The following is a 25,255-nucleotide window of genomic DNA, read 5'->3' on the forward strand; positions in this document are numbered from 1 at the left end:
GTCACACACCGGATGCAATTTGTTGTACACAAGAAAGGTCAGCACATTGAAAATCGTGGTCCAGGATATAATGCTTTATTCTGATGAATAAAACGTTATTTCCTGTGAGTTCAATCACTACATTAATTTCTGTGTCTCTCACAAATTGTTTTAGTTTAATTATTATTCATCTTATGATCTTTGTAACGCGCCACATATCCAGCTTGAATGAGTGATGCGGCTGTTGCTTACACCGTCGAAATGTTATTATTCCATTTTATTTGCCTTTAATGTAATTATCCGCTTGTTTTTGGCTCTGCCAGCGCCAAAATTTCCCCTATCGGCGAAAAAATATACTAAATATTTTTTTCGCGGAAATCATCTCCCCATGCTTTCAAAAGTCTCAATATAAAATTTGATCTCATTCCGTTTATTGGTTTTAGCTACAGATACCTCCAAAGAGGGAAAGTTATTTTATGGCCACCCTGTATATATCCTACTGAACAATGCCGGAAGGATTGACGGAATTAACCAAAATGAACGATGAAAGAAAATTATCCAAAAAAAAAAAAAACCTAAACCTCAGAAAGAGAAGAGAAATTAAAACAAATCTATACAAGATAAATTGAATAGATAAGGTAAATCATAAGGAAAATGGTGACACAAAAAATTCGAAACTTCACGAGAATCAAAATCAGAATTACAATAGAAAATAATGAGTGTAAAAGGAGTGAGTTGAGAGTAATCTTGGAGTACTAATTAAAGACAATAGATTATAAGAAGAATAGAATCCTTCTATGCCAAATTATATGATTATTCCCAAAACTTAAAGCCCATAAGAAAACAAAAATAGTAAATGCAACAAGAAGAAATATTCTCCGATTTTAAAAAAAAGTTCAGTACACAGTTGGTAATGGTAAATAAGGGAGAGACACCAAGTGATGATCAGATACTGATTGAAGTTCTGAGGCAGGTGGTGAATCAATAATCACTATGCTAAAATTAAACTTGATACATCTTGCCTATGACTGAAGAAAATTTTATAGAGCTAGAATAATGCTATAATTATAGATTTTAAAAACCGAGACATAGAAGATATTAAAAATTACCACCAGTACGCCATTTTTTTTCACAATATAGAAAATGTTTTGACTGGTTACCGAGTTAGCCGATCTCTAGCATGTGTAAGCGGGGTTGGTTTTTTGTCCCGTGAACTCGAGAAAATCGACTGTAGAACCCACACTATTTCAAACATTGAAAATATTGTGTTAGGATTTGGGACCACGAGATGCCAGTTGTTTTTGAGCTGTTTAGACACTTAAATTAATTAGGGGCCTTGGGCCAGTTGCCTCTGATTTGCTACCAATGGAGATCGAACTGCCCAGTCAGTCTCCAAAAAGTTAGAGAGGGCTAAATAAGCCTCGCCCCTACTTCCTATAAGGGAATAAAATGCGTTAGCTGATTTTTTTTTTTTGAGCAGCCTAGGTTTATGCCAATCTCCAGAATCAACAGGATTCACACACACACACACACACACACACACACACACACACACACACACACACACACACACACACACACACACACACACACACATAGCGGCAGCTGTTGACAATAGAAACAGGTGGGCCAAGGGCCAAAAACAACTTAATTTTTTAATATTTATATAGTGGGTTCTATAATTGATTTATAGTTATTATTTCTATTACAATAATGTTTAGTCAGAATCCACTGATGCATTGAGCTATTAATTTTTATAATAAGTAAGTTAATATAAGTAAGTATTTTTAATAAATAAGCTCTAACCACCAAACAAAACAATAAAAACAGAACAAAGATTTTTTTTCATCACTCACACTAAGCCATGATTTCTTGTCAAACCAGGTTAGATAAAATGTTCTTGTTTTTTTACCATCTTGTTGAGTAATACAGGTTGGTATGAGCCAAGTCTTTTGATTTCCAATTTTTCTTCTAGACTTAATAACGAGAAACGTTTTTCCAATAAACTGTTGATTTCGTTCATGGTTAAAATGTATTGTTAATAAAAATTTAAACTTTAAAATAAATTATAACAACAAAAAACGACAACAATAATTAAACACACTAAATACAATTAAACAGATCAACAACGAGAATAAATAATAAGACAATGAAAGAATCGCGCGCTATTTACGTACAAACGCAGTGATTGGGCCAGACTAAACTAGTCCCAAAATAAGCGTTGCGCCCGATAAACAAACACGATCGCTAGTGCACATGCCTCATACATGCCCTGTGTTCTACACGTATAAAATGGGGCCAGCCGTAGCTGTTCCCAGAGACCATACTAAGTCGCATTACGCAATATTGCCACAAAATACTACAGTATTTTTTTTATTAAACAATAAAACGTGTTGGAAATAGATAATAAGGAACATATTTTTTAAAATTACAATTATTGGGCTAGTTATACAAACATAGGTGGGGGCCCCGGCCTGCACACACACACACACATATATATTTATTTGTTTAATAAACATATATACATATATTGTTTAATAAATAAATAAATAAATATATATATATATATATATATATATATATATATATATATATATATATATATATATATATACTTGATAGGTATATACAAACATTCAAATACATCTATAAAATCAAAACAAGCTGCGAACGATCATCCTTAGGTAGGGATCCCAGACGTCCCGTAAAATACTGGATCGTCCCGTTTTTGGCTAATGCGTCCCGTTGTTCCGAAGTAACTCTTCGGGACAGCTTTTTGTCCTGTATTTTAGAGTTCAAGACTAAATAACAAAATCGATGAGTTACAATTTCTATTCTATTACAAACATTGCTCTTCGTCATTACGGGGAACTGTAGACGCGTTGTTATTTTCTCAAGGCGAGTGATGGCATCACTGCAACAATGACAAGTTCGTTAGAACAGTGCGCATCTGCATTGATATTTTGGCGTGTGCCGTTATATTTTCTCAGCTTTAAATAGCACGGAATGGTCCGCTTGGCCCACTCCATTTTAGAAGCTTGCTTCGAGAGAAACAGGTTGGTGCTTGCAGAGTACAGTATTAATTACTGTATGGCTGCTGTTAAAATGTATGGTTTTTCAATTCTCCTGTGGCCCTGTTGAACGTTGAAAATGCCGAAAAGGAAGTAGGATTATACAGACGCTTTAAAAACCCAATTTCAGTTTTTAAAAAAATCTACTAAATTGAGCGAGACTGATAAAGTGGAGTTTATCTGTCTTGTGGAATGTATAAAGTGGAGTGTACGGCTTGTAGTGGCTTGTTTAGCGTCGAGCATGGCGGAAAGTCCGACATTACCCAGCACATTGCTACGAAAAGACATAAATTTGCGCTCGAGCTAGTACAAGTGCAAAAGTCAATGATTTCTTTACCAAGAAAGAGATGGGGAAGTGGAAAAGAATCTTGCTGCAGAAGAAGCAACTTTCGCGTATCACGCATGTTATCGCAACCAGAGTTTTCGATCAATGGATTGTACATCTAAAATAATACGTAAGTTATATGATAGAAAATTTACATGTGGGCAAACAAAAACACAAGCGTTAATAAATGTTTTGGCTCCATTTGCAATCAAGAAATTCAAACTGGAAATGGAGAAAGCAAATTATGTATCTATTCTGATTGACGCTTCAAACCATGGTGCTTCAAAATTAGTGCCATTAATAATTCGATATTTCGTCCCAGAAAAAGGTGTTAAAACTATGATTCTAGAATTTACAGACCTTCCTAGTGAAAGTGCACAACTACTTACGGATTACATATGGGACTTGTTAAAATCTTCGAAGATTAAAGATAAAGTCATAGCCCTGTCAGTGGACAATACTAATACTAACTTCGGGGAATGTTCGAGAAAGGGAAGAAACAACGTGTACCATAATTTGAGAATTAGGTTTGGCCGCGGATTGATTGGAGTTGATTGCTCACCTCATATTTTAAACAATGCTGTGCAAACTGCAGCTGACACATTGCCTGTAGACATTGAGCCTGTTATAACTAAAATATTTCAATACTCTGTAAGAGTCCAGTCCCTAAAAGAATTTTTGTGAATTTGTGGACAATGAGTATAAAACAGTTCTAGGACACTCGAAGACAAGGTGGCTGTCATTGCATCCAGCTATCAAAAGGTTGAATGAAATGTATGAAGGACTTAAAGCCTATTTTCTTTCAATAGATAAATGTCCGACAATGTTGAAAGACTTTTTCCAGAACCCAGTGTTGAAGCTGTTTTCTACTTTTCTGGACTTGCAATGCGAAATGTTCCATACTACTATCACGATCATAGAAGGCGAAACGATATCTTTCGTTGAAGCACAGTCAATTATACAATCACCGGTTGGAAAAATTGAAATGAGAAGAGATGAAAATTTGACAACTACCACCGAAAGGAAGCTACTTCTTGAGTTGGCAGAAAAAGGATTGATTAGTGAAAAGGCATTCCAATCTCATAAAATTGATTTCTACAACACGTGTGCGTCATATATAAAGAATGGTCACAGTATATGCTGAAATTAAACAGTATGTCTTGGGTGAAACTGAGAACAGCATTATGTTGGGAAAATGTTCTTCAAAACAGTCCAAACTATTAATCAGACCGCTGCCATATCAAACATTGTTGAATTGGATTTGTTTGATGAAGTAATAATAGTGAAAACAGCTCTGAAGTCCAAAGAAGATAGTGAAGTGAAGGACATGTTGAAATCCAAACATTTAGATGAAGTCTGGGTGGATCTCTTAAAAATTGTTGAAGGAGAACTATCAAATTTAAAGAAAGTATTGGAATTCGTTATGTGTATCCCTGGATCAAATGCGTTTGTCGAAAGATAATTTTCTCGCATGAACGCCCTGTGGACTGATGAGAAAAACAAATTGTCTGTAAAAAAATGTAAAATCAATGCTTATTGTAAAATCATTCTTCAGTGAAAATTGTGTAGCTTTTCATGACATGATTCTTAAAAACAAACAATTGTTAAGTGAAATTCATTCTTCAGAAAAGTATTGCAAGGGTGAGCAAGACTGATTGATTAATAAGAATATTCAAGGGAATGCCAAGGGTATTTGTCGCCCGGGTGCAAACTTTTATCTGGCGCCCCTAATACTGCATTGCATAATCCAAAATAGATATTAGCTACATAAAATGTCGCCCTATCAATGTTGCTGCCCTGGGGCGGTTCAGCCCTTCACCCTCCGGTTGGCGCCGCGCCAACCGGAGGGCGGCTCTGAGAATATTCTCAGGTGAGAAGAGCATTACTGTCTTAACAATCTATTTTGTATCTATAATAGTAAGTAAAAAACCATTTGAAGGCAACTTAAAGTGGCTTAATGAAAATATGTAGCCTAACAATTGTATTTACTATTTGTTTACTTATACTTAGTAAAGTGTGTGCATAGTCCGCGCGGTTAGCCTAGTGGCTTTGCGCTTCGTAACCATATGACTTGGGAAGGATTTTCCCAGGTTCGATTCCCGTCGAAGACGTGAGGAATTTGAGGATCTTCCTCAGCCATAGCCAAGTTAGCCGGTCTTGGGTGCGTGCAGTAGGGTTTTTCCGCCAGTTTATCTGGCATTTTTCATCCCGCAAGCAGGCAAACCGGCCCCGTGAACATATGCCTATACAGCCAAAAATTTACCCCCCCCCCTCTTCCAGCGGCAGATCAGGCGACAGGTCGGTTGGGAGTGGTATACTAACAAGTAGTCGCATCTAAGTAACACGAGGACCCTGCAGAGGAAGCGGGAATAACGCGTAGTGAAAGAAGAAAGAAGAAGTAAAGTGTGTGCATAGTAAACCTTACCATGCACACACTTCGAAAGTTAGAATCATTTTGTAAGACTGGCATATGTGATGGATGCGCATACTAAACTTTCACCCTCAGTGAAACTTTTATAAGTGACCCGTATTTTTTTTCAATCTATCTGGGATCCCTATCCTTTGAAGAAAATATGTTTAAAAAAATAAATAAATAAAAATAAAGAGCCCTGCATAGTTTGATGGAAGTGACGTTTGTATACTCTGCTCTGAGCCTCCGTGTAAAATCTCAGTCGCTGTAAGACGAAGGCCTTTGGTCGGAAAGACAGGTTCGATTCCCTTCAATGACGTGAGGAACCTTTATCTGAATATATTATATTTTTTTTCAGAAATTAGGAAAAAAAATACAAACTATATAGTATAAAACAGAAGATAATAAGTTAACAACACCGAAAAACTGAAAACGACAGTCAAAATTTAGAAGCGCAACATGTGAGAAGACAATGAAATTAATTTAAAAATATACTACAAAAAAAAACCTGGATGGTAGAATCAATATTAAAACGTATGAACGAAAGAACAGATCAGAAGAAATTAATACATGTCATAAAAATAATGGTCTAAAAGGAAAAGATCTACTCATAATTACAAACACATATTGGAATCAAATCAAATCAGTATTTCAATAAGATACAAATGAAATATTCTGATAGATTTGAAACCAAGATAGGAGATTAATACATGACATAAAAATAATGGTCTAAAAGATCTACTCATAATTACAAACACATATTGGAATCAAATCAAATCAGTATCTCAATAAGATACAAAATTAAATATTCTGATAGCTTTGAAACAAAGATAGGAATAAGATAAGGATGCGTCTTATCACCGTTATTGTATAATATATATACGAGGGCAGTCTGAAAAGTCCTCGGCCTCGAACATAGACGATAATACTATCAGCAAGATTTTTTTTTCTAAGTTGGTACATCTGTCATATTGCAAGTGCAATTGCAAGTCATTCTATCAAGTAGTTTACAGCTGTCTGAAGCAAAGGTATTGTCTGTATACCTTGAAATGGATAAAATTCAGTATCGTGCGGTTATAAAATTGTTTGTAAAAGAAGGTTTAACACGAAAATAAATTCATTAGAAGTTCATAAAAGTTTATGGACAGTCTTCTCCTTCGTTTTCAACAATTAAGAAATGTGCTGCCTAGTTTAAACATGGCAGTACCAGCCTGGAAGATAATCCATCTGAAGGACGTCCAAAAAATGTAACAACACCAGAAATCATTGATCAAGTGCACGATGTGCTATTGGATGACCGGCGAGGCAAAGTGTGTGAAATAGCTGAGACTATAGACATTTCAAAAGAACGTGTAGGATATATTTTGCATGAAGAATTGCAAATAAAAAAGCTTTGCATAGGATGGGTGGCAGGCTTGCTCACAGCTGATCAAAAATGCATTCGCATGAAAATCTCTGAACAGTGCTTGGAGCGTTCTAACAAAAATAAAACTGATTTTGTGCATCGATTTATTACTATGGAGAAGACTTGGATTCACCGATACACACCAGAATCGAAACGGCATTGAAAACATTGAACAGAATCCGGCTGTTCAGCGCCAAAGAAGACAAAGTCGGTTCCTTCAGCAGGAAAGGTCATGGCATCGGTGTTTTGGGTTGCTAAAGGCATTTTGTTTATTAATTATCTTGAAAAGGGTAAAACAATAACCAGGGAATATTATTCCAATCTTTTAACCAGACTAGACGAAAAAATTCCTGAGAAAAAATCAGGTTTGCAGAAGAAAAAATCATCTTTAATCAGGACAATACACCTGTCCACAAAGGTGTTTTGGTAATTGGAAGATTAAGGGATCTGCACAATGAATTGTTGGAACATCCACCCTATTCCCCAGATTTGGCTCCCTCTGACTCCTATCTCCTCCCAAAATTAAAACTCCTCCTCGCTGGTCAGCGTTTTTCTTCGAATCAAGAGATCATTCAGCTGTAGAAGGGTATTTTGCATATCTTACTGAGAACTACTGCAGGGACGGGATAATGGCACTGGAGCATCGCTGGAATAAATGTATTAGTCTTAAGGGAGATTAGGTCGACAAATAAAAATAATTTTGAAATGATAAATTCGTTTTTCATTGTTAGGCCAGAAACTTTTCAGATCTCTCTGGTACGACAGTTCTGAATTTCAAAAACCCACAAAAAGGAGCCGTTTCTCAAGTAACTACTGTCAATAACGTGCCTGTGATCAAAAGGGATTTTGCAGAAAATCCAGAGGATCAAAAGGCCAATTGTTAATTGACAAACTTATTTTGAAAAATAAAAATTGTTAGTTGAATAAAGGTGTGATTTGTAGGGATGCGAGAACTAAATTCTTTTGCTTAGAGAATTTTGAATGAATGGAATGGGTTACCAGAGTCAGTTTGAGCTTAGTCTGTTAATGGGTTCAAGGAGAGGTATGATATACTGTGTGGACAGATTTAGTTTCCCGCAATGAATCTTCGAGCTTAATAGGGATGCCCGTAAAAAAAAAATCAGCTAACGGCTTTTTTTATTCCCGTATACGGGGAGTAGGCGAGGCCGTTTTAGCCCTATCTAACTTTTGTCGATTGAGTGGGCAGTTCTATCTCCACTGGTACCAATCAGAGATAGATGGCCCAAGGCTATCACTAATTAAGCGGTACACAGTAAAGAGAGACGGCTCAAATGTGCCGCCATCTCGTGGTCCCTAACCCTAACACAATATATTTAATGTCTGAAATAACGTGAGTTCTAGGGTCGATTTTCTTGAGTTTACAGGACGAAAAACCCGAGTTTCCGGGAGGAAAACCCCGCTTGTCCGTGCTAGAGATCGACTAACTCGGGAACCGGTCGAAAAAAGGCTTAGAAAAATTTCCTCTAGTCGCCGACTGGACTCGAAAGCAAGTCTTCCTTCGTGCGGTCAAGCGCCGTGGTGTGCAAGCGCCACATCAACTGAGCTACACAGGCTCTGGGATGCCAGTATACTACTACTACTACTACTACTAATAATAATAATAATAGTAATAATAATTATAATAATAATATGGGCTATATCACTGATCCAATACACAGCTAGCATAATAGATTGGACCAAAGAAGACCTGGAAAAATTGGACTTCAAAACTAGAAATTTATGACTTTGCATCATGCATTACATCCACGAAGTGATGTTGACTAATTGTACCACCAAGGAGAATAGGTGGACGGGGTCTATTGCAAATGATACAGACTGTGGAAGAAGAAGAAGAAATTAGCTTAAAAAGTTACAATCACAATACCTCTGAGCAAATGCTTCAAGTAATTACACAAGAGGGTCGTCTAAAATCAACAGGAAACAAATCCGATTTCAAAAAGATACAGCAAAATAACTGACATGTGCTCTGGAAAACTAAACTCTTGCATTGCCAATTTCTTCGAGATACTGAGGACAAAACTAACGTGAACAAGACGTGGCAATGCTACAATATGGATATATTAAAAAAAGAAACAGATGGATTTATTCTAGCAGCTCAAGAACAGGCATTACAAACAAATGCAATAAAATAAAAAATTTTGAACATCAGTAGTAACTGCAAATGCAGATTATGTGATCAGAAAGATGAGACTGTAAAACATTTAATCTGTGCATGCAGCAGGATAGCTCAAACCGACTATTAATACCGCCATGATCATGTGACCAAAATAATTCATTGTCATATATGCCAAAAATATGGCTTTCCTACTTTTGATAACTGGTGGCAGCATAAAATAGACACAGTATTTGGAAAGAACCAGCAAAAATTCTCTGGGACTTTAGAACACAAACTGACGGCATTTGGAACACAATAGACCTGACATCACAATTAACGAACATCGACAAGCTTGGATTATTGATATCGCAGTATTCAGTGATATAACAACATTAACAACAAAGAACTGGAAAAAAAATTACTAAATATCGACATCCGGCTATCGAAGTTGGCCGGATGTGACTTAAACACACCAAAGTCATCCCAATAGTTATCTGTTCACTTGTTACAATTTCAAAGAGGCTATCCAACTATTTACAGCAATTAAACATCAACGAAGTGACCCCATATGATCTACAAAAACAGGCATTACTTGGAACAATCGCTATTTTACGATGGTACCTACATACGACGGACTATTCTTAGATTCTTGGGGCAGAATCTGAATTACTCTGTGTCACCAGTCAGATTGTTTCTAAATGATATCTTGATTTGAATGTGTATCAATTATGTGAATAAAATAATAATAACAATAATTGGCAAAAACAAAAACCGACTTTTATATGTCATTGATTAATTGATTGATTTCCAGAATGCATTCGACTCTGCCACATAGCTGGATTATAGAATATAGAGTTTTTGGAGTGAGTAAAAAACATCAGAAAATTTCTAACAGCTGTCATGCCCACTTGAAAACTCAGTTAATAATCAATGGAGATAATATGGGTATCAAAAAAGAAATCTTTTAAGCTGACTCATTATCACCTCTGTTGTTCATCCTAGCAGTGATTCCTCTAACATTAATTCTGAAAGAAATTATCTTCTGATATCAAACATCAAAGCAAGCAGGAAAAATATTCGATTTGGTATACACGGATGACCTCAATCTATTCGGAAAATCATCCAGAGAATGTTGCACTTGAGAAATGTGCAACATTCTCCATAGTTCAAGGGAAAATAACAGGAAACAAAGTAATCGCATTTCCAAATGGAAGGAAAATTAAAAACTTTTCACAGTAGTAATCCTATAAATTCCTAGAAATTCTTGAAACAGACACCATTTTAAGTTTAGAAGTCAAAAGGAAAACAGTGTGTAAAAATCTGAAAAGAGTTAGAAAAGTTATAGTGTTGTCCCAAGTTGAATGGGACAACACTATAAGTATTCAATATATGGGCCATCCCTGTGATCAGATACACAGCATGTTTAGTTGACTAGATACAAGACGATTCGGATGCGCTTGGTCATAAAACATGAATAAATGATAGTGTATATCATTAAGTGTATATCTTAATGATATATCATTATATCATTAAGATAGTGTATTTCACTAGTGTAAATCATTAATAAATGATAGTGTATCATGCATTGCACTCATATGGTCACATCACCGTATGCATTGCACTCATATCGTGATGGTGTGAATCGCTTATACATAGCTAGGAAAAGTCAAGGACCCTGTCTTTTTTAAGTGAAGCAAACAGTAGAAGATGAAAAGCGAAGGTTGAATGATTACATTAAGGAAAGCACAGGAAATACTAAGTGAAGCTTACAAAGAAAAATAGTGACTGTAATAGATTCAAAAAAGCTATACAGGTAGAAAGAAGTGGCAAAAAGATCAGAAGGATGGAGAAATAAAGCACTCCATGGTCAATATTTGTACGATATTGAAGATTTATTTACAGTCGCTTAACTTGGCAATGGCTTCAGTAGGACGGCCTCAAGACAGAAACAGAAAGTCAGATACTTGTAGTTCAAGAAGAAGCAAGCACTACAAACGAGTGAAGAAGAAGAAATTGTGAACTATCTCATTATTTGTTGCAGCAAGATTGGCCATGTATAAAAATCAGCCAACGCCTTTTTGTTCCCGTATAGGGATAGTTTGATTATGAAAAATATTACTTTCTGAAATATGAGATGATTGCCACAGGTAGGTAGTTTCGCAACAAACTGTTCGAAAGAGCTGTCAGTCAGTGAAATCTAATCACTGCTAAGAAAATGCTGGCCTGGCTGGCCGAGTGGTTAGCGTATCCGCTCTCCAGCCAAAAGGCTGCAGGTTCGAATCCCACCGTGGGCACGGATGTTTGTGAGTGTCTGTGGAAATACTAGTGGTGGTGGTCGGCGGTAGATGGCGTTGGCATAGTTGCGGTCAGTTGGTGGATTGAGCAGTGGAGACAGAGTTGTAAAGCAGGTGCCCACCCTCAATGAGTCCTTGGACTCCCTGGAGGTGTCAAATAATAATAATAATAATAAAAGGCGAATAGATGGGCTCATACTAGTTCCTATGCCCATGCCGAAGGTTCTGTTTTCATAAGCTCTCCGGAAAGTTTCAATCTCATTTTGGAATATGAATTGGTATATTATATACTTTATGTACATACATAGCATTCTGAAGTTTCAAATATCAGTGTACTATACCTTATTATTATTTTTTAAGTGAATAAATGAAGTAAATAAAAATCGGCTGGTTTAAAGCGGTTGTAAACCCGTATATTGATAAACTTTATTGATTAATCTTATATAGATGGCGTTGGTTGGTATTACTGAAGTGTATTCACAAAATTTATTAATGTGTGATGTTTTGGTGTGTTTCTTCCTTCCTGTTTGATGTTTGTGTTGTATTTTATTGGGGTGTGTAACGCATGAAAAGGCAGAAATATCTCTGTTACCCATATTTAGATAATTGAATTATAGATGTATTAATTGGATGAACACATGAATTACTTCTTAACCGTCTTCTGCATCATGTTTAACCACAGTGAACTTAATATATTATTGAAAATTATGAATCTTTAGTTGAAAAATTCTGGTTTTGCAATTCAGATTAATACCCACCTATAAATATATATCAAAGGTATTAACTTTATATATTTTCATTTTGAACAGGTGATATAACCATGTAATTTTTCAAACATTTAAATAATTACAAGCTTTTAATGTATGATACATGAAGTTAGTAAGTTTATATATTTATATATATATATATAATTGATCAATAATTGCTAATGTAGTTATGGCATAGGTGCTACTGTGAATATTATGTAATATGTTTTGTTAAACTATATCGTATAGAATGGAATACGAGGACTTTTTTTTGCCGCTTTAAAAAAAAAATACGAGAGTGACGTTGATACATCAGAAACATCACCTATGTACACAAATGTCATCAAATTCCTGATATGTTTTGTCGGAGTGTACAGAGTATTATGATAGTACAACGTAAAAAAAAAATTACATCATGACTAATGCTTATCCACAAATTATTGGTGAGAGTTCAGATATTTGAGTTATAAATCTGTATTTAACTTACAGCTCAGTTAAGTTATAGACTCCAAAATAATCTATTACTGTCAGAACTTCCATATTGTCAGATCTTATATTTCGGTCTTTTAAGGCACTTCTTACTGTATCAATCTACATAGATCTTCGTGTTCCTCTGGGGCTTTTTCCTGTCCCAGAAACACTTTTGCTAACCCTTTCTCTAACATTCTGTTTTAAGTTACTGTTTCACCTGAAATTAGTTTTGTGACACATTTGTGGCAGTCAAGCCAATCTCAGGTAGTACAGTCACTTAAACAGAATATGATCAGTTTTGCTGACACATTATGTGAATGCTAACAATGTTAAATTCCTCCCTGATACTTTCATTTTTAATGTGATTTTGCCATTGATGCCATCTGTTTACAGAAACTCATCTGTTCTTCTGTCTTTGATCAAGTGTATTCTTTCTCACTAAGCTCTCAGATCCATAATTATGTTAAAATTAGTTTGAACAGTGTTGTATTGTATATAGTCAATTTTGTGTATTGACTAATTTTTCTCTTATTCCATATAAATTTATTCAGTTGACTTCCTACCATACTGGCATTGTTTTGCTAATACTGTTTATTTAATTGTCATCTTCACTAAAAATTGTGCCTGAAAATAGCTGAAATGTTTTGCCTGTTCTATTGCTTCATCATTCTGGATGCAGCTGATACTTTTAGTGTGATCAGCTGAGATTAACATTCCAATTTTGATATCAGACCTAATGCCACTTTCCTACATAATGTGATCCATATAGATGATTGACAGGAGATAGTGTTTGCTCTTGCTCACACCTGATTTAACATCAAATCATCTTCCTATGCTTTGTTTAGTTGGAACTGCTGACTTACTACTTAAATATAGACTTTGTGTTGTCCTATTTACACCATATAATTGTAACATTTTGAACAGTTTTTCTCATGGCACTTTGTCATATGCCTGTACCAGACATACAAAATTTAAATACACAACCTCGTTATATTCCCATGATTTCTCAACTATTGGTCTTAAATTTGGAATTTAGCTGACCAAATTGTATTCTTATTGGTTTAGAATAAAATAAATAGAAGTGGCTATTTTGTGTATTGGGTGGGGGGTGGGGGGATCATGGAGTTCGTTGCCTCATAGAGTGGGGAATGTGCATATGGTGAATTGGCAGTAAGAACACATAATTTATAGACAAAAAAAATATTAGTGGTGGTGGGCCGTTGATGGTAGTAGTGTTGTAATTGGATAATTTAGTAGTGGGGTAGATGGCCAGATATATATTCTACAAATGGTCAGACATTCTACAAAAGATATATGTGGTGGAGTAGAGTAGAATAGAGTGTCCTCCCGAGATGAGTCCTTGGACTATTTGTAGGTGTCATGTAATAAAAGTTTTGTATGTAGTTTTATCATGTTGTTCTTCTGTGGTTATATAATACTTTACAGGACAAGAAGCTTATGAAAAGCTCCACTTATTTCAGTAGTCAAGTTTATTAGTATTTGTTGTTTTTGTGTAGATTATATAGTGCCTTTCAGTTGGAAAAGACATTAGTTCGATTTTCATCATGAGGAGAGGAATCTTTATATGGGCTTTTTCAACTGAAGGTGAGTTAGCTAGTCTCAGTACCACACTCAGGGTTTAATCTTGGGGGGGGCCACAATTTGACGATTTGAGAATGCACACTATCCATTGCAAACGACCTATGACTGAGCATCTGCAATGATCGCTACTAATTCATAAGTAGTATAGAGATAGAAGATCTGACACAACATAAATTAAAAAAAATAAATTTTATTAATCAGAAAAAGATTTTTGGAAAATCTTCTAGTGTGTTTTCCTTTTTCTTTTTTTTTTTTTTTTGGGGGGGGGGGGGAGTGCACCTTCCCCCCTTCTGGGTGCACCACTGGCCAGTCTCATATGTGGGTAGCAGGGTTTTTTATCCCACATATAGACAAATTGGCTGTGAGAAGATGTGCAATTTACAGACAATAATATTACTGGTGGTGGCAGGTGGTAGATGGCATTGTGTGTTGATCGTAGTAGTGTTGTATGCCGTTAGAGTATTAAGTATGGGAGGCAGTGAGTTCTGTGTAGTGGAGTAGAGTTCTCTGCCATAATGAGTTCTTGGAGGCATCATATTATAATAGTAATATTACTATATCACCTATACAAAAATTTAATAGAATATGTTTCCTCCTCCCCTTTTTACATAATATATTGTAAAATTGAATTTTAAATCTCTGCTGGCAGTATTGTCAGAATCAGTTATACAATATCAGATAACACATTGCATACACAGTATATTCTCTAAACCTTAAAGATAGTTGATCACTTTAAAACATACTTTGTTTAATTTTGAATTTTATAAAATGTGAACTGTTCCTCTAATATAGTTGATTTCACACATGCACACTCTTTCACTCACATATGTCTAAAGAGAATAAATGATTGTTGTAGTACTGATTGTCAATAAGTGGTTGCTAGCTGAGTGGTTAGCATGTCCGTTCTCCAGTCAAGAGGCTGCGGGTTCGAATCCCGCCGTTGGCATGGATGTTTGTGATTGTCTGTGGAAATACCAGTGGTGGTGGTCAGCAGTAGATGGCGTTAGTATAGTTGCAGTCAGTTGGTGGATTGTGAGTGGTGGAAGCAGAGCTGTAGAGCAGATGCCCTCCCTCGATGAGTCTGGACTCCCTGGAGGTGACAAATAATAATGATGGTAATGAACCATAGATTCATTGTTATCATTATGAAAGACTTCCTGGGAATTGAGGATTCACTGAGGGATGCCATACCTCACTCCCACACTGCTGTCATACCTTCTCTTAAACTCATTCACTCCAGATGCACTCACCACTTCCACAGTCACTGTTCTACTCACTGCTGTGTGAGAGAAAAATGTAGCTCTCGTGCACAAATTTCACTTCTACACATGCTCCTTTGTCATCTCCCATCACCTTCCATATAAGAAAAATTCCATCAACTGATATCCTAGAATACCTTTTCAAAAGTTAATAGGCCTCTATCAGTCATATCGCCTCCTCTTTCTCCTATTTACTGGTATCTGAAGTTCACATACTAGTAAACTTCATTCTGTCCTTATAATCTATGGTCTATAATCTCATATTATCTTTGTAATTCATCTTTACACCCTCTCCTTAGCTTCTTTATCCTCTTTGGAAAACCAAGGAAATTAAATCTGTGCATAGTAGTCTAGATAATGTTAATCAAGGTCTTGTGAAGAGGCCGAATAACTTCCTTATCCTTCATGTCAATGTTTGTTTCAGTATTGCAATCACAATTATCCTCTGAGTGTTTTATTTGCAGTTTTTGTGTGTAATTTTCTAACTTCCACTTCTTATCTAATCTATTATAACTCCTCATCTATCATAACTCATCAATTTCTGCAAGCATAACCTCACAACATAATATCCTGGTGAAAATCTCATGCCAAAGTGCATAATTTTACATTTACTAACATTGAACTGATGGCCATTATCATTTGCCCACAGTTTCAGCCTGTTCATATCATTCTGTATGTGCTGTACATCAGTAGCATCCTTGATTGCCTTGATTATCTTTGCAATATCAGCAAAAATTTGAACATCTCTCAGACTTTCTGTTGTTTTCATTTACATCTTTCTCATCATCATTAACATGTTGATTGCCAAGTTTTCGTATCATATTTGTCATAGTAAATTTAGTTACTGGCTAGAAGGTAATTTGTAGCCAATGTAGGTATTTCAAATGGAAAGATTGCATACACAGTAATTGAGTTAAATACTATTCATAAGCAAAAGAAGTAACACAATAATAAAATAAATACAAAATTATGACATTGTGATTGCACTAACATGTTTTCAGAGCTTGAGATTTCGAATTAGTAATGTGGATTAACGAAGCATCAGCACATTAGGAGCATGCGGTATCCTGATCGTATTAACATTAACAGGCAGTTATCATAAGTTAATTTTTTTTTATAGGTGCAAATGAATTTTTCTTTGGGGAGCCAATATACAAGATAGCTTGAGGCAAGATATCTCATAGATCATTATTATTATTGTATGGACACCTCCATGGTGCCCATATAGTAATAATATGGTGTCCGAAGACTCATCACAGGGGACCCAAACTATCCACACAGTCTTCTCTCCTTGACCATTAACAGATAAAGCACTCACAACTGACTTCGGCAATCCATTCCACTTATTCACAACTCTTAAAGCAAACATTCTAGTCCTCGCACCTTTACTAACCACACCTTTATTCACCTTCCAGGGATAACCCCTTGTTCTGGCCCCTCCAGTCCAGTGCCGAAACATTGTCCCTACATCAATCCTATAAAACCCTTTAAGCAACTTAAATCTTTCTATTATATCCCTTTTCTCCTATTTTCTCTGATCAACCACCTTCAGCAAACCACACAATCTTTCTTCATAGGGAACATTCCTCAAACCATTCACCATCTTGGGCACACTCTTCTCTGAATCTTCTCCTCCACTTCCTCATCCCCAAGAAACCCAGAAGATGAGACTTGAGCACAGTAATCCAGATGTGGACATATCAGGGCCTTATTAAGAGGAATAACAACTTATCTCTACTTGTTAACATGTTCTTCAATAGCCAAGTAATCTTATGGGCTACCTTAGCAATATGTCCCCTATACTTTAACTCTCTGTCTACCTTCATCTATTTCCTGGAGTACAGTGCCGTAAATGTGATACACAACTTGTAATCTATTTATCCTAAAATGCATATAACTTTACATTTCACCACATTAAATTGATATCCATTATCTTTTACCCATACTGATAGCCTATTTAAATTGTCTTGTAAGCTGTCCACAACACCTTGATTAACTATTACTCTACCTAATTTTGCATCATCAACAAACAACTGAATATTTCCTTTCAGGTTATTTCCTATTTCAAATTAAACAGCAGTGGTCCCAGCACCAAACATTGAGGCACATCACTAGTCATCTGATGTCCGAGGCTTAATGGATTGTATACAGCACTTGGAAAGGATTAAAACAGATTTTAATACTTCCTATATTTCTTCTCAGTTACTAAGACATCTTCAGGGATTACAAAAAAAACTAATGTAACATATACACAAATACCACACAATACCAAACTAACCACATGGGTGACTCTAAAGTCCTATTTAGGTGGTGCGCCCTCTTTGGGCGATTGTAGGTGGCCTAGAATGTAATGTGGGATCTCTGATGATTAATGTTTTTCAAATCTTCAGAAGTTTAATGCAACTATATTTATTTAGATTTAATTGATTTCTGAGAGCTGCTGCAGATTCTAAAAATAGTCTTTCTTTTTTGAATTTACTGTGGTGGAGCATGGTGGTTTTTTCCCAAGAGATCTTGTTGGTTGTATCCAAGACATGGTCAGCCAGGCCTGACTGACCATAGTCATGGGGGCAGATGTATGACTTGTGTTCTAAGCAGGTGATTGCTGATCTACCTGTCTGTCCAAAGTATGCCAGCTTACAGGAACCAGATACTTTATAAACTCCAGGCACTGAGAGAGGAGGGAGCTGATCTTTTGTAGAACGGATAATGGTAGAAAGTTTGCAGTGGGGCTTAAATGCTGAGTGAAGGTTGTACTTTTTTAAAATCTTGGCAATTTTTTCTGACATGCCACTGATGTAGAGTATGGTGATGGCATTTCTGAACTCTTTCTGAAGAGATTGCCAGGTGGAACTGATTTTTTTAATACTATAATCACTGTAGCCATTGGAGAGGAAAGTGTTGTGTATGTGGTTGAGTTCAGTTGAAAGGACAGTTCCATTGGAACAAAGATTGTGGGCTCTCTTGGTTAGAGTTTTAATAATGCCATATTGTTGAAAGGGGTGGTGGTGGGAGAGTTTGTGAATATATCTGCCTGTGAGAGGCAGAATGTATCTGCAGACACATTCTGCGAAAGGTTTGAGAGGGGCTGAGTCTATGGCTCGTTTTTCAAAATTTTCCATATAAAAATTGGCAAGGGAGTGAGAGAGGGGGGGGGGGAACCCATAGCGGTTCCCTCTATCTGTTTGTAAATTTTGTTCTTCCAAGAAAAATAACCTGAATTGATGGCAAAGGAAAAGAGATCTAAGTTGTTAGAAGGAAAAACGTTTTCTGAGAGTGCTAAGGTATCAATTAAGGGAACACTGGTAAACAGTGAGGAGGTGTCAAAGCAACCAATATGTCTGTGTTATTTAAAGTTAGATTTTCTATTAGGGTTTTAAAATGGGTAGAGTTTTTTTATATAGGGTGTAAGTCCAGTGAGGGATGGGGTTAGAAAAAACTGCTACAAACTGTCAAAACAGTTAGCCAGCTGGTTTGACAGTTTGTAGCAAGGTGACAAGGAGCAAGGTACGCCTTGCTACAAACTCTCCCACCACCACAGAAATGCCATACCCTACATCCGTGGCACATCAGAAAAAATTGCCAAGATTTTAAAAAAATACAACCTTCACACAGCGTTTAAGCCCCACTGCAAACTTGCTACCCTTATCCATTCTACAAAAGATCAGCTCCCTCCTTTCTCAGTGCCTGGAGTTTATAAAGTACCTGGTTCCTGTAAGTTGGCATACTTTGGACAGACAGGTAGATCAGCAGCCATCTGCTTAGAAGAACACAAGTTGTACATCTGCAACCACACCTATTGTCAGTCATGCCTGACTGACTATGTTTTGGATACAACCCACAAGATCTCTTGGAAAAAATGAGAGACTATTTTTAGAATCTGCAGCAGCTCTCAGAAATCAACCAAATCTAAATAAATATGGATGCATTAAACTTCCAAAAATTTGGGAAACATTAATCATCAGAGATCCCACCTTACATTCTAGTCCACCTACAATCACCCAATCACCCATAAAGGGCACACCACCTAAATAGGACTTTAGAGTCACACACGTGGTTAGCTTGGTATTGTGTGATATTTGTGTATATATTACATTAGTTTTTTTGTAATCCCTGAAGATGTCTCAGTGACTGAAATGAAATATAGGAAGTATTAAAATGTTTTAATCCTTTCCAAGTGCTGTATACAATCCATTAAACCTCCAACATGATGTCCTCACAGCACTTAACCCTCAACACACGGACACTAGTCACCTGTTTTTACCTCAGTTCTGCCCTTCATATACCACTTTTTGATATCTGTTTAGCAGCTACCATCTTATCCATCCCCATTTGTTCTAATTTGCATAAGAGTTCCATGTGGCATTCTGTCAAATGCCTTTGCAAAATCCAGTAGAATCATTGTATAGCCATTTCCTTTATCCAACCTCTGCTGTTACTCTATTATAAAAAGTTAATAAATTACTAAGTCATGACCGGCCCTTCACAGAGCCACGTTGACCCTCATATAGTATCGTATTTTTATCCACCCATTATTGAATTCTTTTTTTGACTAATTTTTCTAATACTTTTACCACCACACCTAAGATACTGATTGGCTATAATTTGCTACTGTAGTCTTAGCTCCATTATGCAAGAGAATTATTTTACCCTCTTTCTACTCCCTTGGAACTCTACCAGAGCTGAGACTTAAACAGTTTAGTCAAAGGTAGTGCCACTTCTCTCGCACATTCTTGCAAAATCCTAGCTGATATCCCATCTAAGATTTGCCACTGAATCGTCAAGGTTTGGTTCTTGTTTTCAACCTTTTTCATTTTTTCTAGAAGTTTTTTTTTTTTTATTTGAATGTTTCCTACAGTTCTACAGTTCTCCTCTGAAAGCTGCTCTACTTTAATTAATTAAAAAAAATTTTGCAGACTTTTCTTTTGTCGTTGAAGGATTTTTCACTTGGTTATGCTATAAATTGAAAATGCCAAGAAATTATATTCTCTGTTTCATCCTTTATGCAAGTGTAAGCAAACAAAATTATTCAAATTAAGTGGATATTGAATCCAACATTATATCATAGCCGAATATAGAAACTACAAGAGTTTCATGCTGAATATAGATAGAGAATGTAAAAGTTTCAGCGGATACAAGCGTATGCCAACCTTTCATGACAGGGCAGCTCGTAGTAAAGGTGGAGCAAGATACGATCACTGTCCTTAGTATTTTCCCTTAATGTAAAACACAAGTTCTGCATTACTTCATCCTGAGTATTCTTGGTCTAGCTCTCACTGACGAGACCTCAAAAAAGGTCGAAACCAGTCTGGGTAGTGACCTTCCCCCATAATGTGCAACATCATACATCTCCTAGGAGATGTGTTTTACATTATGGAAAAATATTAAAGACAGTGATCAGAGCTTGCTCCACCTTGACTACAAGTTGCCCTGTCATGAAAGGTTGGTGTACGCTTGTATCTGCCAAAACTTTTATAGTCTCTATCCATATTTGGCATGAAACTCTTGTAGTTTTTATATTCGGCTATGAAATAATGTTGGATTCAATATCCACTTAATTTGAATAATATTGCATTGCAGAAATGAAGCCTTTGGCTCTCTTTTTCAGTAATTTTTGGTGCTTTTTGTAATGTGACACCTTTTTTTAGCAACTCGTATTGTAAAGTACAAGCTCTGCATCACTTCATCCTGAGTATTCTTGGTGTCTAGCTCTCCCACTGACGAGACCTCAAAAAAGGTCAAAACTGGTCTGGGTAGTGACCTCCTCCCATAATGTGTAACATCATACATCTCCTAGGAGATGTGTTTTACATTATGGGAAAATACTAAGGACAGTGAACGGAGCTTGCTCCACCTTTACTACGAGTTGCCTTGTCATGAAAGGTTGGCGTACGCTTGTATCCGCCGAAACTTTTATAGTCTCTATCTATATTTGGCATGAAACTCTTGTAGTTTCTATATTCGGCTATGAATATATTGCTTTAGTATCTCATAATGCAAGGCATATCTTTATGGACATGTATAATGCTGTGCATTTTGGGAAGGGCCACTACACAGATTGGTTTCAACTTTTATTGAGGTCTCATCAGTGAGAGCCAGACCCAGAAGAGAGAGAGAGAGAGATCAAGATTGAAGTAATGCAGAAATTGCATATTTTCCATTATACTGGTAGTTAAAACAGATGTCACACCTTATTACTAAAATATTCTGGATTAGAGTTGGTTGTTGAAAGTCTTTTCATTTAGTTATACTATAAGTTAAAGATGCCAAGAAATTATATTCTTGGTTTCATCCTTTATCGAAGTGTAAGCAAACAAAGTTTACTTACACTTCGATAAAGATTACACGTATAATGCTGTGCATAATGAGAAGGGCTGCTACCCAGACCAGTTGTGAAGTTACTTCACTTGCAAACTTTGTTTGCTTACACTTGGATAAAGTATGAAACCAAGAAAATAATTTCTTGGCATCTTTAACTTTTCTTTTATGATATTCAGGTTCCACAGAAAGTTTTCTCCTTCCCAAAACTAAATTGTGATCACTTCTGATTTTAAGTTATCTGTATACTCTTGTGTCCTGAGCAAGTATAGTATTATGAATGAGAATTTTCATATATCTTGCATTTCTTCATATGAATTTATGTACTACTTGAGTTTGGAGCTATTAATGACTAATCTGTTCTCTGAACAAAAATCCAGCAGGTGCTTGCCATTATTATTATGCTTGTTACTTTCTCAAAATTTTCCCAAAACATTTCTTGTCAACAACTATGTTTGATAATCATATCCTTCTCTGCTGTTTAGATCCCCAATGAGGATCAACTTTTTCATTATCAGTTGCCTTCTCTAATTTCTCGAAAAATTCATCTACTTCTTCCATAGTAGAACTTTCTCTGTAACCTTAGGCACAAATAAATTTCATTGTCCAGTTTCCCATTTGATATTTGTCCCCATACTCTTCTTGATATTGCCTGCCATTCAAGAAGATTATCCTTGTATTTAGTGTTGAATGCTATAGCTACTCCTTTTCCTTGATTGTTGTTTCCTGAATATGACATCCTATGTTTATAGCTTAGAAGAACCTCACCTGTTTTGTTGTCTTTGTTTTGGTAATACCTATTATGTCATTCTGGTACTTATGTATTTTTTAAGTTAGTTCCATTTCTTTTCCATCGATGCTTCTAATGTTTGATAGTGCCAGTCTTGACTTCTGCTGATGTTGAATTGGAGTTTGTTCCAGTAGCTAACTTTTTATTGTTTACCCTGGTTCCCTCATGAAAACAGTGGGGTTTAACTGGGTGATACTTTACCCAGTATGAAATTCAATTATAATTTTATTTTGGTTTAAGCCAATAAGAATACAGTTTGGTCAGCTAAATCCCAAATTGCCAGCCTACCCTTATTCAGTTAATATCCAGTAGATACAGGGTGCACCTCAAGAAGATTAGCATTGAACATTAGGTTAGAAGCTCTAGCTGGGGGCATTCCTTAAAAGAGTTTATAACATTAAACTATGCCAAAAGGCAATGTTAATAAAGAAAAGTGCAATAATTCACCTTAAGTCAAAATAGATGGCAGCACCAAATCACCTCTTCTGTTAAATGTTTTCTCTGAGCAATAGTGGACTAAAATGTGTTGGTCCACATTTGAGAAGTGCTTGGGTTAGCCCACTTTTGCACTCAATGCCTCAAATACAGAAGAATTTCCATACTGAATATTCCAGGTATGATTTATGCAAGCATATTGGAGAAGAGGCCATGAAAAATGTAAAACAAGAACTAGGTAAAGAACAATTTGCTCATGTCAAATGTATAGGTGGTGCGTCATGTAATGCTGCATAGTGTAGAGTGGCATTGCATGATATGTTCTATGAATTGGAAGTGTCATATAATAATAATAATTGATATCTGATTAACAAATAAACTTGCTCAAGCTATCCCCTTAATTTCATCCTAGTTTTGAAATTTCTTTTTCTTCTTTTCAGCCATTTTCTGTCCACTGCCGGACGAAGGCCTCCTCCAGTTCTTTCCACCTTTCTCTGTTCTTGGCAATGGTTGACCAGTTTTCCCCAACAAAATTTGACAATTCATCACTCCACCTTCTTTTAGGACATCCTCGGCCCTGTTTCCAGTTCGTTAGTATGGTGGTCCATTGCTCATCTTCTCTTCTGGATAGTTGTCTGGCCCATTTCCATTTTAGTCGCTTATGGTGAAGAATGATGTCAGTGATGTAAGTCTGGCTTCTTATCCAGGTGTTTCACTTCTTATCTTTTAATGTGATGCCTAGCATCAACCTCTCCATTTTTCTTTGAGTTGTTAATTTATTTGCCAGTGCTTTTGAAGCGACCAAGTTTCACAACCATATGAGATCGCTGGAAGTATACACTGGTTAAATGTTTTCCTTTTTAAACAGAGTGGGACATCATTGTTTTGAAAAATGCTTTTCGATTTTCTGAATGCACTCCAGGCAAGTTGAACTCTCCTATTTATTTCCTTTTGGAGTTCACAGTTTAGATCAATGAGATGACCTAAGTATGTATATGAAGAGACTCTTTCCAAGAAATTGTTGTCTATTATTATGTTTTTTGGTGTTACAAAATGATTAAACATGATTTTAGTTTTTTCTCTGTTTATTTTTAGACTGACTTTTCTGCTTTCATGATATAGGTCTTCTATCATTATATTAAGTTCTTCTGGAGGTTTGCAAAAATTATGATATCATCTGCATATCTTAGGTGTGTTAAGTTTATGTTATTAATTTTTATACCAAGATTTGTCCAGTTTATAAATAAATAAAATATTTCTTGAAGGACTGCTGTAAAGATTTTGGGTGATGAGAGTCTCCTTGTCAGACACATTTTTCAATTGATATTTTATTACTACTCATGTGAAGTTGGATTGTTTCTGTTGCTGTTGCAGTGTGGTATATTGCCTGGAGGAGGTCCATATATTCTCCAGGAACTCCTGATTCTGGAGTGCTTTGATTATTGCATTAGTTTTGATGGAATCAAATGCTTTTTCATAATCAATGAAGGCTAAACAGAGAGGCAATTGGTTTTCTTCTGCTTTTTTTTTTTCTATTATTTGTTTTGCTGCATGAATATGATCAATTGTGTTAAAGCCTTTACGGAATCCTGCTTTGTTCTACTGGTAGATTTGAGTCTAGAAGAGGGGTTAACCTGTTTGTTATTACTTTTGTGAGAATTTTGTACAGATTAGAGAGAATATTAATTGGTCTATAGTTCTTTGTCCCCTTTTTTAAATAACAGTATTAGAGTAGCATTTTTCCAATTTTCTAGTATCTTCCCCTCTTCTAGACATAGATTTAGTAAGTTTGTGACATGGTGAATTATATTATTTCCTCCCCATTTAATTAATTCTACGTGAATTAGGTCTTCACCAGCACATTTTCCATTTTTCATTTGTTTTAATGCTTTTTTTTTTCATCTGAAATGAATGGGGGGATGAATTCCATATGCAATGGAGAAGAGTTATTTATATTTGATTTATCTATTGAAGGATCACTATAGAGTTCTTTATAAAATTCTTCTAGTCTGCTTAGGATTTGTTCTTAGTTCC

The 25,255-nt window shown here is 36.0% G+C and overlaps 1 protein-coding gene across 2 annotated transcripts in view; it reads left to right on the forward strand.

Annotated features, from left to right (window-relative positions):
- The first annotated feature begins 12,107 nt into the window (after positions 1–12,107).
- Positions 12,108–25,255, forward strand: part of Naa60 (N-alpha-acetyltransferase 60) — a 151,535-nt gene continuing 138,387 nt past the window's right edge. For both annotated transcript variants that reach the window (XM_090404929.1, XM_090404930.1), the window contains exon 1: positions 12,108–12,377. The gene's annotated coding sequence lies outside the window, so the exon portion shown is untranslated. The remainder of the gene's footprint in view (positions 12,378–25,255) is intronic.

The sequence above is a fragment of the Typopeltis vanoorti genome, chromosome 15 (assembly GCF_054136105.1).
Source record: "Typopeltis vanoorti isolate ZY-2024b chromosome 15, IOZ_Tvanoo_1.0, whole genome shotgun sequence".
Taxonomy (NCBI): domain Eukaryota; kingdom Metazoa; phylum Arthropoda; class Arachnida; order Uropygi; family Thelyphonidae; genus Typopeltis; species Typopeltis vanoorti.